The sequence below is a fragment of the Passer montanus genome, unplaced genomic scaffold (assembly GCF_014805655.1).
Source record: "Passer montanus isolate IOZ18808 unplaced genomic scaffold, ASM1480565v1 scaffold50, whole genome shotgun sequence".
NCBI classification, from domain to species: Eukaryota; Metazoa; Chordata; class Aves; order Passeriformes; family Passeridae; genus Passer; species Passer montanus.
In genome coordinates this window covers 2,233,715-2,246,594 of record NW_024369930.1, presented here as the reverse complement: position 1 = coordinate 2,246,594, position 12,880 = coordinate 2,233,715, and the positions used below count along the sequence as shown (strand labels likewise).

General features: G+C 37.2%; 1 pseudogene; it reads right to left on the bottom strand.

The window, feature by feature from the left end:
- Positions 1 to 4,685: 4,685 nt before the first annotated feature.
- LOC120509271 lies at positions 4,686 to 11,039 on the bottom strand (annotated as a pseudogene).
- Positions 11,040 to 12,880: the final 1,841 nt, after the last annotated feature.

The following is a 12,880-nucleotide window of genomic DNA, read 5'->3' as shown; positions in this document are numbered from 1 at the left end:
GCCTAACCTTTTCTGCTCCCAATAGCATATGACAGAGGGGCTCCTGGATATGCTGTAATCCATTAAAAAAAGCTGAAATCAGCTCTATAGCTGATGAAGGTTTATAGTTAGATCTTCAGCTCTTTCTATTTCATATGCTCTGAGTGTTTCAGGGGAAGGAGTAGTGGCAGAACAGCTGATGAGTTTGATATTTGGGTTTAGGTATCCACTGATGCATTACAAACTTTAATTAAAATTATCAGAGCAATGTGTCTTCCTTGTGCCAATTTTTGCTTCACAGGGAATCTAGTAAATAAAGGCAGAATAATCTGTGCATCTCAAATGTGTACCCATCTCTCTGTAATAATGCTACCACATTTCCAGTTAATTCTACCAAGTATAACCTACAACAAGATTTTTGAGAAGATCTGTCTTCTTTCTATGGGCCATAGCATGAACCTGAGCATTTTCCTTCAGTTGATAATGCTGAAAATTTCAGAAATTGAGATTTTTGTTTTGGTATCTTCGCACATCTCAGAATGAGAAACAATTTGGTTGTTGTTTCTTGGTTGTGGTGTGGTTCTTTGTTTTGTTTTGGTTTTTTTGGCGGGGGATTTTTTTGTTTTTTGGTCTTTTGAGTTGTTTGGTTTTGGTTTTTGGTTTGTTTGTGTTTGAGGTTCTTTTGTTTTCTTTCATTTTGTTTTCATTTAATTATTTTTTTTTTTAATTTGTTTGCATGTTTTGACTGAATATTTGGGCTGAGAACTGTTCTGAGTCTATTCCAAACTGATCTTTCTGTCTCTTCCTTGGAGTTGTTTCATGAGTCCTTTGATGTCACTATAGGACACAAGACAACACGCTGTTTCTCTCAAGGCAGAAAAAAGGGGAAGTTTATTTTCTGACTCCAACATTTATAGATTTCCAAAGGTGACAGTGGATTAGACAGTGAAAGTGCCACCTCTCCAAGGACACTGCACAAACCAAGAGTCCATCAAGTTTCTCCTCCTCCATAACAGAATGCAAAACAATAAGTTGTTTACAGAAAGTGTGTGAGAAAGTTTGGTGCAACATTGCAAACATCAGAAGGCTTTGGAAATCTTAAAAAATCAGGGCGACACTTTGACATTACTATGACTCTGACTGGGATCAAGTGTTGGCTGTGGTGGGATGGTATGAGAAACTGAATGGGTGAATGGCTCTTCTTGTTATCTTTATCTGTCTATAGGTTTTAAAATTTACATGGGCACCAAGTTACAGAATTGTTTTGGTAAGGGAAAGATTTTCCCAGGAAAAAGGGATGACATTTCACTAAAGTCTGAAGCACAAGTGGAATTATACCATTGAGTATACTTATTGTCTAGGGTGGATTTGCATAGTCTGAGTCATGTAGAGGTGAGTAACTATGTGAGTAATCCCATTGATTTCTGCAAATTTAGTCAATGCTTGAGTAGGAGAATTAAATTATTTTCTGACTGTGATATCAGGAGCAGCTACTCACAGTTTTCCCTACCTTTCTTTATTCCAACACAAAATCTCAACAACTGTTTTTCTGGAATAATTTCTCCTTCTCTTGTTTAGTTTTTATGAGATTTCATAGTTGAAGTCTTTCCATTAAAGATTGTATGAAATATAACCCTTTTATCTGAGGATATTTTCCTGTATTTAAGCCACGTTAAATAGTTTATGTCATTTTAGAAACACCTCTGAGAGAGCTGCCACTGAGTTCTGAGTTCTGTTCTGAATAACATTCTCATCACCAAAGCATAAAGTGTCTAGATTGGGGAATTCTCAAGCATTTCTTATCCTTCCTTATTGCCTTGCTTTTTCGCCTTACCTAAGTACATCCAAAACTTTTTTCACTTTAAGAGTGTAGTACCTCTTGTAAGCATGGGTGATTTCTTGGCTTGACAAGAGAGAACATCCTACAAGTAGTTCAGGAATATTGGTAAACATATCCTGTAAACATATCCTGTAAACAGGGTCATTGCCTAGCTGGCCAACCATAAAGCAAAGTAGATGCAGCCAGAACCTATATTCAGCATCTTGGTTAAGATTGGTTTCCTTTCATTCCAACTAATCCTAATGAAGTTTCAACTAAACCTAGACTAAGAGAACTTCAAATTGCCTAGTAAGTATTTCTTTCTCAAGCAAGGCATTTGAAATCACATGTAGTTGGCTGCAGATTTCCTTCTGTGTTTAATTTCTGGATGCTTAGTGTAATGCATTCCTGCATTTTCCTGATGGTTTGAGAATACATTGTAGGAAAGACTGAGCAAAAAAAGAATCACCAAATTTCCTTCCTTAATCTAGTTTCTGGCTTTTGCTAATGTATTGTATTGTTAGTGTATTGTGACACTCTTCTGAATCCTGCTTCTGGACATTCTTGTATCCAGGGTGATAGTTACCTACCTATTGGTAAATATCCTTTTACTAGACCCTTGCAGCCAGCAGCCCATCCTGAGAGCTACAAAAAGGACTGTTCTATGAGAAATCATGAGCTTTTCCTGTCCCTGAGTACCTTTCTTCCTAGCTTTGGAGATATGCGTCTCTTTTTCTGCAAATACTCTCTGACTCTTGTTATTCTGCAGTTCAATTATCCTGTGTAGGGAGCTGCAGGCTTCTGTGCTGTTAAGACTAAATCTTTAAATGAGTTTATCTTCTGCAAAATAAGCAAAATAAGAGGAATTAATTTGCTCAGAAATCTGTGAGCTATGAGTACAGCTGAAGCAGAAATGAAATATCAGTTCTCCAGTACTACCTTCTGTTACACAAATGTACATTCAGACAACTTGAATGGAATCCATCTTAAGCATCCAAGAAGTATATGTTAAAATTTCAGCTTGCTGCTTTAAACCTTTTAAACAACCACCAAAGAGAACATGCTCTGGAGTGGATGTCTTGTGACATCCAAAGAAATAATTTTAAATAGGCAATGACCTGCTATCAGAAGAATTAAATCCTAGAGATGCAAAGAAGACACCAGACATAAAAGTTATTTTTGTGAGTAGGAATTACTATATTAAAGTGAGAAGGCATAATTTGCTTTGTTCAGGTTATAAGCTGTGATATTGGCCACTATATGAAGTTGCTTCACAGTAAATAAAGACACATGCAATCTCTATGCAATCTATTAAAAAGGACCTTGCAGAATTGAGACAATATTGGGGAAATTGGGACTGCCTAGAGATTACTTGCATTGAAAATCAAAAAGGTAACCCGGTCTTTATGTGGTTGACAAAGATATGGGAAGAAAGCGTAGCCGTTAAACAGCAGGAATCATCTCTCAGAAGAGAGAGTGTAGTTACCAGTGCAGTGACACTAACATAACTTTTTTCCTTTATGATAAAGGTAGAAAAAAATTTACCTTGTTTTTTTTTTTTTAATTTAAAACATTTTGGTGTGACATATTTTTTGAGGCCCATGTGAAATGGGAAGAATCCTAAAGTTGCCACTTAGAGAAATGAATAAAACATACAATGTTATTAATATTTATAACTGGTAGCAGCCTAATTAATGTTCAGTGGTATGAAAAGGTCTGTGTGTTATCCCCGTTGGACAGCAGTCAGTAAGGCTGGATTCTGAGCTAATACAATGTCCCTCAGATGTCATGATGTTTACCTCTGTGATTCTGGCTCATTTCCCACATGTGAGATATTCCCTTGGTGTGGTTTTCAGAAGGTCAGGTCTTTTCCTAGATCACAGCTGTCCTGATAGGCAGCTGTGGTGTTTTGAGAAGGTGTGTTGGAACCAATCAAGCTGTGCTAATATAAACACTCGAGCATACTTGCTCAGTGAATTTTTTGTTACTTGTTTGAAATAATAATCTTTTACGTGTTTTTTAAAGAACTGTGACAGAGCCTATGAATATCTGTACTTCAGTTTAATTTGAAAGCATTCTGTAGATAGAAGTATTCAATGAAGACAAGCATGCTTTTAAAAATTATATTGACCAAGGAAATTCTTGTTGTTCCTTGCAAGTTTAAAATAATTAGGGGAATACAAAACTTCCAGGATATAGGCAGCAAAATCAACCTAGTTAATAATATTTTACATTACAGTTATTGATGACAAACCTCTTAAAATATTGTGATTAGTAAAATGCTTTGCCTGTAACTGACATTTAAAGTGATAAAGACACCATAAAAGATACAAAAGACAATACAAATAACCACTGGTATCCTTTCATAACAAAAATGTCTGTTTGGCTATAGTGTAAGAACAGAGCCATTAGACATACTTAGGCAAAAGAAACCATAAGAATGTGTAACTAACACCCTCTTTCCTATTATTAAATATGTCCTTTGTCATTTTTTTCCTGCTCCTTGGCATATAAACTGCTCTCACTCAACCTCCCACATTCATCATAAGGCAGATCTGAGTAGGCTTAAGGGAATAATTTAAAATATGTTTCTAAAGATTCTTGAAAGTATTTTTATGGCCATTCTGGAATAAAGCAGTAAGGATTCAATTTGCCATGGAAATGGGGATCTGTTTGTATTTTACACTTCATTTCATTAAACCCTCATTTCAAATATGGGTAATTTATTAGGACATATTTCTAGGTAGGAAAGAATGAGCTGGCATATATTTTATGTTCAATTTATGTTTCTTTGTGCTGATCTGCTCATCAAAGTGTGAGGTGTGAAGCATCTTGCTGAAGTGACAGAAAGTTCTGCCTCTGGAAGTTCTGCTTCCCCGTGATACGATTACTCTTCTGAAGAAGATGTGATGTGTTTCAACGTGGAGGAAATCGAGTGGAAATCAGGAATCTGGAGTTCTTTCAGAACCCTGCCACTAGCCAACTCTGTCATCTTGATTATATTACCCTGAAATAAAAACTTTACATAAGAATGAAGTGGAATTGAGATGTTTTTATTCCACATAGTCTTGTAAATGCTTTGTTTTATACCTCTTTCCCTCCCACCATATTTGCCATATATTCAGCTACAAAGTGGAGTTCTGCTTCTTCACATTGTAACTCTCGATTTGTTCAAAGCAATATGGTAGTGCTTAAATATATCTTTAGCCTTCAGCTTATGTAAAATACTCAGAACAGACAACAGCCTGATGGTTACACAAATTTCAAAGTATCAAAGTTGGTTTTCTGTATCTTAAAATGTATGAAAATTAAAATTTAGATAGTAGTGAATATTTTGCTAAAATTGTAACTATGACAGGTTCAGGGAAGATTTTGAGGGCTGTTTCGACACTTGAATCCTTTTTAATGTAACCTTACATTTTCTCTAACATCAGTCTATGTATATTCTATATACAAATATGCTGAAGTTCAAATTAGACTTTCAAGTCCCTGTATAATGTTGGTAAAACTGGTGTTTTTCTTATGGAGCTCTATTTATTTCCTTGAGGTCTCTTTCAAGCCAGACCAATATGATTCTATGATTGATTCTGATTGATTTTTATATGGATTTATTCATACACCCTAGTGCAAATATGTATCTTAGTTTTTCTTTTGATGAGGGGATTTGGTGTTTGCCTAATAGGAAAGTTTAATATTCAACACGAACACAACCAACAAAAATTAAATGAACTGGTTTTTTCTACTGCATTCTTTGGATAATTTGAAATTTAAGATTTTTCTCTTTCTACTTTTACACTTGCCTCTGGATATTTATGACTGTCAATGACATTCATTAGGTTTCATGAGCAAAGAATATGATAATAAGGCCTGAGCTGTTGTGTTACTGCTGCTATTTCCTTTCTCACTTTTTAATATAATGGAGAAAATAAAACCTTAATCACTAACAATTGCTGGGAAACTAGCATCACAACTCAGTCCCATGGGGATGATTTGCTCATACCTTGCATACCATATATAGCATTAGAACCTTTTGAAAACTTATTGCTTGCCATCAATTTTAATAAAAACACCTCACATCTGCTATTTTAGCTTTAATGAAAAGAAAATTTCATTTTTGTGTGTGTGTCAATGGAAATTAGGAATTAAGTTTTTCAGCACATGCATTATCAAGGGGGATTAACTCAATGATTTATTCATTTTTTTAAGTGTTTCATTAGAATTCATATTCTTTCTAGAGAGGACTGAAAATTATTAGTGTTGGCAAAGGTGGCAAAACTTTACATTTAGGAACTAATCTAAAGAAGAATGTACAGATTTGTGGTATAATTGCTTAGTATTTATTACACTGCATTTTTTAGTATTCAGCTGAGAGCCCTTGCAATCCTTTTATTCCTAGTGTGAAATGGAAATGGCTTTGTTAGCAAAGTGGTACCCATATTAAATCTCCAGGATAGACATTAAAAAGTGTGTCTCTTATCTTATGTGGACTGTACCATCTCTCCTCCATCTCTCCTATTTTTGTCCTATTTTCTGTTAGAATAATCTATAAGCTTCATAGACTTAGGTAAATTTCGGTGGCATGAGAGGTTTTCTTCCAGTGGGAAATGATATCAGGTACATCAGTTTTGGCATGGTATGAGTCCTTAGTGTTATTTTAGGTTATATCAGGATTATGAATTGTTTAAAATTGTCGTACAACATTTGAGGAGTGTAAGCATTAAGACAAAAACATGACTGCTTGATGAAATTAAAGGTAGACTGAAAATATCTGAGCTACTGTGCAAGGAATATATAAATTCACACAAATACAAGCAGTATGCAATTAATCTTCAATTTGAAACTGGTTTTAATTTATCTTTCCTGCAGGAGCTTAGTCTTTTGATCTGGATTAATTGCTTTATTTTAAGCCTGTGTTCATGTTATACAGGATGCTTAGCTTTTTAACTCTTCTTGAGAGACAGAACAAATAGTATAATATTCACAATGTAAGCTCAGTCAATTTTTTTTTGCATGTTTTCCTTCTAAAATATTATTCTGTGAAGTACTAATACTTATATTTTACCTCACTATTAGAAGAGATACTAGGCCAGTGCATACACTGTGCTCAAGAATGCAGGGATGAGCACATACTGTTTCTAAAAGGGGTAAAACTGATTGATGACAATGATAGTCCTAGAAGTCTACACAGGATTTATAGCATCTGTTAATCTGTGATAAGTAATAAAGTATTGGCACACAAAGGAGCTGTTTAATTTCTATATTTATTACAAGGCTTATTCAATAATATGGTCAAGCCAGGATCTTGGCAGAAAATATTCCCATGTGTTTTTAAAATTCTGGTGCCTTCAAGCAACAGAGCCTTGATAAATGATAGGTAGATGATTTTTAGAATTCAGAAATGTGAGTCATGGCTTTAAAGCTGAACATATCTGGTCAAATTACTAAATTTTAAAACATACTCTCCATAAATTTTTAGATTGAATTAAGATGCCCCCCACTCAGTTAACCAGATATTCCTCGCTCTTATCTGGTCTAGTGTATACTGTGCTACATAGATGTTGCCCAGAGCACTCAAATGGAGAGTAGATACATTTATTAACAGTCAGCCTTTGCTGTGTTTAGGTGGAAAAGCTGAAAAAGAAGACTTCTAACTCAGCCCTCCCTCTTGCAAACAATCTGTAGAAAGTACATGAGTACAAAGAGCTGGGGACACTGGCAAAATCACTGAAGATAGAGAAGGGACTATGTACTACAATGGAGGAAGTAAAGGAGTATTCAGCTGGGAAGGAATTATCAATGAAAAGATAATTGTTAGCCAGGCAGATGATGTGAAAACAGTCATGGAAACCCTGGTGCACTCCAGGTGGATGCTGGGTGAGAGAGATTGCATCTGGATGGGAAAAAAAAAAGTATATTCAAGACTCTACAGCAGTGATAAATCATCAGAGAATCATCATGTTTGGAAGAGGCCTTCAAGTTCATCTAGTCCAACCAACAACCCAGCACCACCATAATCACCCCTAAAACATATCCCCAAGTGCCACACTCAGACACTTCTTAAACATTTCCAGAGATTGTGACTTCATCACCCCCCTGGACTGATTCCAGTGCATAACCACTCCTTCGGTGACTTTTTCCCTAATATCTAATCTGAACCTCCCCAAGTAGAATTTAAGGCCATTTCCTCTCATCCTTTCACTTGAGATGGAAGTGAACTGACCCCCACCTCACTACAGCCTCCTTTTGGGTAGTTGTAGAGAGCAATGGAGTCCCCCCGAGCCTCCTTTTCTCCAGGCTAGACAACCCAAGTTCCTCATAGGACTTATTTTCTAGACCATTTACTAGCTCCATTGCCCCTCTCTGGCCATGGTCCAGAACTTGAATATCCTTTCTGTAGTGAACAGCCCAAAACAATACAGGATTTAAGGTGTGGCCTCACCAGTGCTGAGTACAGAGGGACAATCACTTCCCCAGTCCTGCTGGTCACACTATTCTTGATACAGGCCAGGTTATCATTGGCCTTTTTGGCCACCTGGGCACATTGCTGGCTCATGTTCAGCCAATGGTCAACCAGGACCTGCAAGTCCCTTTCTGCAGGGCACTTCCAGACACTTTGTCCCCAGCCTGTAGAGCTGCCTGGAGTTGTTGTGACTGAAGAGTAGGACCCAGCACTTCACCTGATTGAATTTCATACAGTTTTCCTCAGCCCATCAATTCAGCCTCTCCAGATCCTTCTGATGAGTGTTCCTACCCTTCAGCAGATCAACCACCTAACTTGGTGCCAGCTGCAAACTTACTGAGTTTGCATCCAAATCATGAATAAAGATGTTAAACAGGACCAGCCCCAATACAGAGCCCTGGGGAATACCATTAGTGACCTGCCACCAAGTTGTTTTAACTCTACTCATCACCACTCTCTGGTCTCATCCTTCCAGCAAATTTTTCACCCAGAAAAGTGTGCACCTATCCAAATAATGAGCAACTAGTTTCTACAGCATAGTGGATGTAGTAAAATTATTAGGCTAGCTAATCCTTACTGATGATTTTGCAAGTAGTTTGTGATTATTTTTTTTATACTATTGCAGCATCTACTAGTCACAGCCAAAATCTGGTTCTGTTCTCCTAACAACTTGAAGACAATACTCCCCAAAGACCACCAAAGAAGTAAGGTGTGTTTGATTGAATACCTTCTTAGATCAATGCCTTGCAAGCACTGGTTTTGCCTTAATTAAAAGCTCAGGCTGCTTAGAGAGGGTTATTAATTAGATAGGATCCTTGCAAGTTAGTGAGAAAAGCTTAGGTATGATGAGCCATGTTAAACAGAAAAAGATCTGGTGTTAGCAACATTCTCAGTATTGGGTGCTAATTACACTCCGTCTCAAGGATACATATTTCATATTTGGCACTTTTAAATCCATTCAGCAAGCCAAATTTCTGAGTCATACATTTTATCTTGTCCTTTATTCCATACCTGTGTATTGAAGTGTCTATATAGGAGCACAGGGCATTTATTTGGAAGATAAAATTAAAATTTGAACTATTTTTTTAATGGTACTTAACAAAAGGATCACAGGCTGATTTTCTCTGTTGTCTTCCCAGTGATGTAATTGTGTCTTTTTTAGCTGGTAAAAAACAGCTGACCTAATTTTACAATTGATTAGTTGGTCATAGCAACTGTCAGCAGCAGATTTTTGGCTGCTACTGGTAGGTCTTGTTGATAGGTTGCTGTTATCTCCTAACATCCCCCAAGAATACAAGCCTGCAAGGAGAGATGTGAGATGTATGTGAATGTGGCAGAACATCTTACAGCCTGAGGCACCCATAACCCACTGAAGCCTAAAACATTTCAAATTCAGTGGGTAGAGATGACTACTCCTTAACCATCTTATAATCTTGGCTGAAATTTCTGTCTCAACAGCAGGTTAATATAGAAGATAATTTTATAATCCTTCATGGAATGGTTCTTTCTTTGTCTTTAAAAAAATAAATCTTGAAGAACTTTTTCTAACAAAAAAATATGCATCCATAATAAACCCTGGAGGAGATAATTCAATAAAAAGAATACATTTGCATCAGGAATCCATTCAATATTCGTGATTTCCCTTGGTTCCTTTAGATTTTTCCTTCAAGCTTTAAACTCCTACAACCAAACTCTTCCCAAATGTATACTGAGTTCCCTGCAGTCAATGGAGGTATGTTGCCAGTGTATTTGAAGCTCAGAAGGGTTCTGTATTTATTTATAATAAGTAAATAGTTCATACTGAACTGCTGATGGAAACTTCCTCTTAAGTCTTTAAAGAATGGTTACTTTAGTGGTAAATACAGGGTATGCAGTGATTATCCAGCCCTATGTTGTACATTTTACTCAGAAGGATACAATGGGAGAAATTACCAAAAGCTTTATTGAAATCCAGAACTGTTACATTAATTGTCTTCCTGTGATCAGCTAGGTGGGTTACCTTGTCCTAAAAGGAAGTCAGGTTTGATAAGCTGGACTTTTCTCTCATGAAGCTGTGCTGGCTGTGACTAATGACAGTGCTGTTCTCTGTGTGTTTTTCAATATATCTCATGATAATTTTCTCCATAGCTTTACCAGGCACTGAAGTGAGACAGACAGGCCTGTAATTGCTGTGGTCCACCTTCTTGCCCTTCTTGAAAATCAGGACAATGTTTGCCAGCTTCCAGTCAGCTGGGACCTCTCCAGATTCCCAAGCCTTCTCAAACATCACTGAAAGAGGTTTTGCAATTACATCAGCCAGCCCCTTGAAGATTCTAGGATTAAACCCATTAGGCTCCACAGATTTGTAGAGATCCACAAGCTCGGGGTCACCTGGGAGCTGATCATTGCCAGTCATGGTCCTCCAGCTCAGGGCACTGAAACTCCCTTGGTCTGTCATCCATGTTGAAGTAAGAGGCAAAGAATGCATTTAAAATTTCTGCCTCATCTCTGTCCCTGTTTATGAGGTGACCATCCTAATTAAATAACAGGACAATGTTATTTCTGCACAGCCTTTTGTGATTAATGAATTTTGAAAAACTCTTTTTATTGTCCCTTACATTTCAAGGCAGCTTCAACTCCAACTGAACTTTGGCTGTACAAATTTTCTCCCTGCAGTGGCAAGCAGCATCTCTTCCCCTGACTTTGCTCTCACTGGGCCTTCACCTTTCTTTTTGCCTTATTTCCAAGAGAAGATCCCCCTGTTCGGTCAACCCCAAGCTCCACCTGCTTGGCTTCTGACATTTTGGAATTGCTGCTCCTGTGCTCTTAGGTGTTAATGCTTAAAAAGTGACCCACACTGATCGACACCAGCATCTGAAAAAATATTTTTCCAAGGGGTCTTAATCACTAGTTCTCTGAGCAGCCTGAATCTGTTGTATTTATGTCCAGAGTTGAGTTTTTGCTGGCACTTTTTCCTCCTGTCAACAGAAATTTTAAACTTAATCCCTATGTGGTTGCTGTGGCCAAAATGGCTTCCAATCTCCTCTCTGTGAACAAGCAGCAGATCAAGGAGGACATCCTTCTCAGGTGGCTTCCTAAGGACCTGTTCCATAAAGTTTTCATTTTGGTTTTTTAAGAGTCTTCTGGCCCGGGTTGTGTCAGCTGTACAAGGATAGTTGACTCAGAAGTGTCCCTCAGTTCCTCAAACAATAATTAATTGTCATGATTTTCCTGGCTAGGAAGTGTACCATAGATTCCCATGATGATTGTTTGTTTGTCCCTTGATTCTTACCCAGAGGTTCTCAACTGTGCCACTGACAATTGTGAGCTCCATACATTCTAACCCTTCCTTTACATATGTGCTCAAACTCAGGAGGTGCTGGAAATCTCTAGATGAATTCTCTGAGGTAGATCTGAAATATGATTTTGCCACTGCTGATGGCTTTGCAAGGTTTAAAGTTTATCGTTGTCCTGCGTGATGCTGCAGTCACAATGAATATCACATAGTCAAATGTTTGGTGACTTCCGTTCATAAGTGCATGTGAAAAGCTTGTAAACTTTTCTGGTTTGGTGGGTTTGTACTCCCAAATGAATCTGAAAGCAATGTACAACTCCAAATAATTCCCTCAATAAAAGAACAGGAGAAAAAAACACTATTAAAATTCAAACTTAATGAGAAAAGAAAAATAATTCAGCGCACAGAGTCCCATTGGTTTTATATTTAGAAATCATAAGGGGTATTGCAGTGTAAGGGGAACAAGAAATTTCTCCCAAAGCTGCAAGATTTCCTTTAGAATGTTTTCCACTTCATCACTTTGAATCACAATTATTTCTGTGGAAAATCTTGTCTGCTTTTTTTTTTTTTTTTTTTTTAGTTACAGCAGGTTAATAATCCATAATGAAGCATTATTTATTTTTGGACTCTAATTTTAATACAAGAAACAGCTACTAAAATTGCCCCAGAGAAGAGAATGGAATTCCCACTGTTGCAGCTTTTTGATAAATTTGTACCTTGAAAATAACCTGCCTCATTATACAAGTGGATGCTCACAGGGCTTCCTCTTTTCAGTCAGGAATGGATATCTGTCTTGAGAGATAAAGAGATGTCAAGTAAGGGAATAATACCCCATTTTATAATGAAAGGCCTATGGCACAAGAAAAATATGTGATTTTAATCAACTTTATTTTAAAAAAAGAAATTGGTGTGAGTGTAAATTTATCTCCAAGGAGTCGAAATCCAGGGCACTGACATCTGGGTTAGGCTTTTCAAACACTCCCTGCTCCCCAGGAAAGGCAAAACATATCAGATAAGAGGCTGAAAAGCTGACACTGAGCAGGGTACTGCTCTGACCCTCTGGCGCTTCCATTTCCTGTCTTACCAAAAGGTGGCCAAGTTGAAGCTGCCTTATCTCTGCATGTCTTTTCTCCAGACTAACTCCTGAAGTATGCCAGCAGATATTTCAGAAGAGTTTCACATGGCATGGTCCAAAACCACATCTAGCCTAAAACTTTACCAGGGTATAACAGGAAGAATTTATATCTTGTTCAATTTATAAATGTAGGATTGGAGTTTTGATTCTACCAGGCTCATAGCTAAGCACAATGAAATCAAATCACCAAATTTCCCATTAGAAAGAAATTAT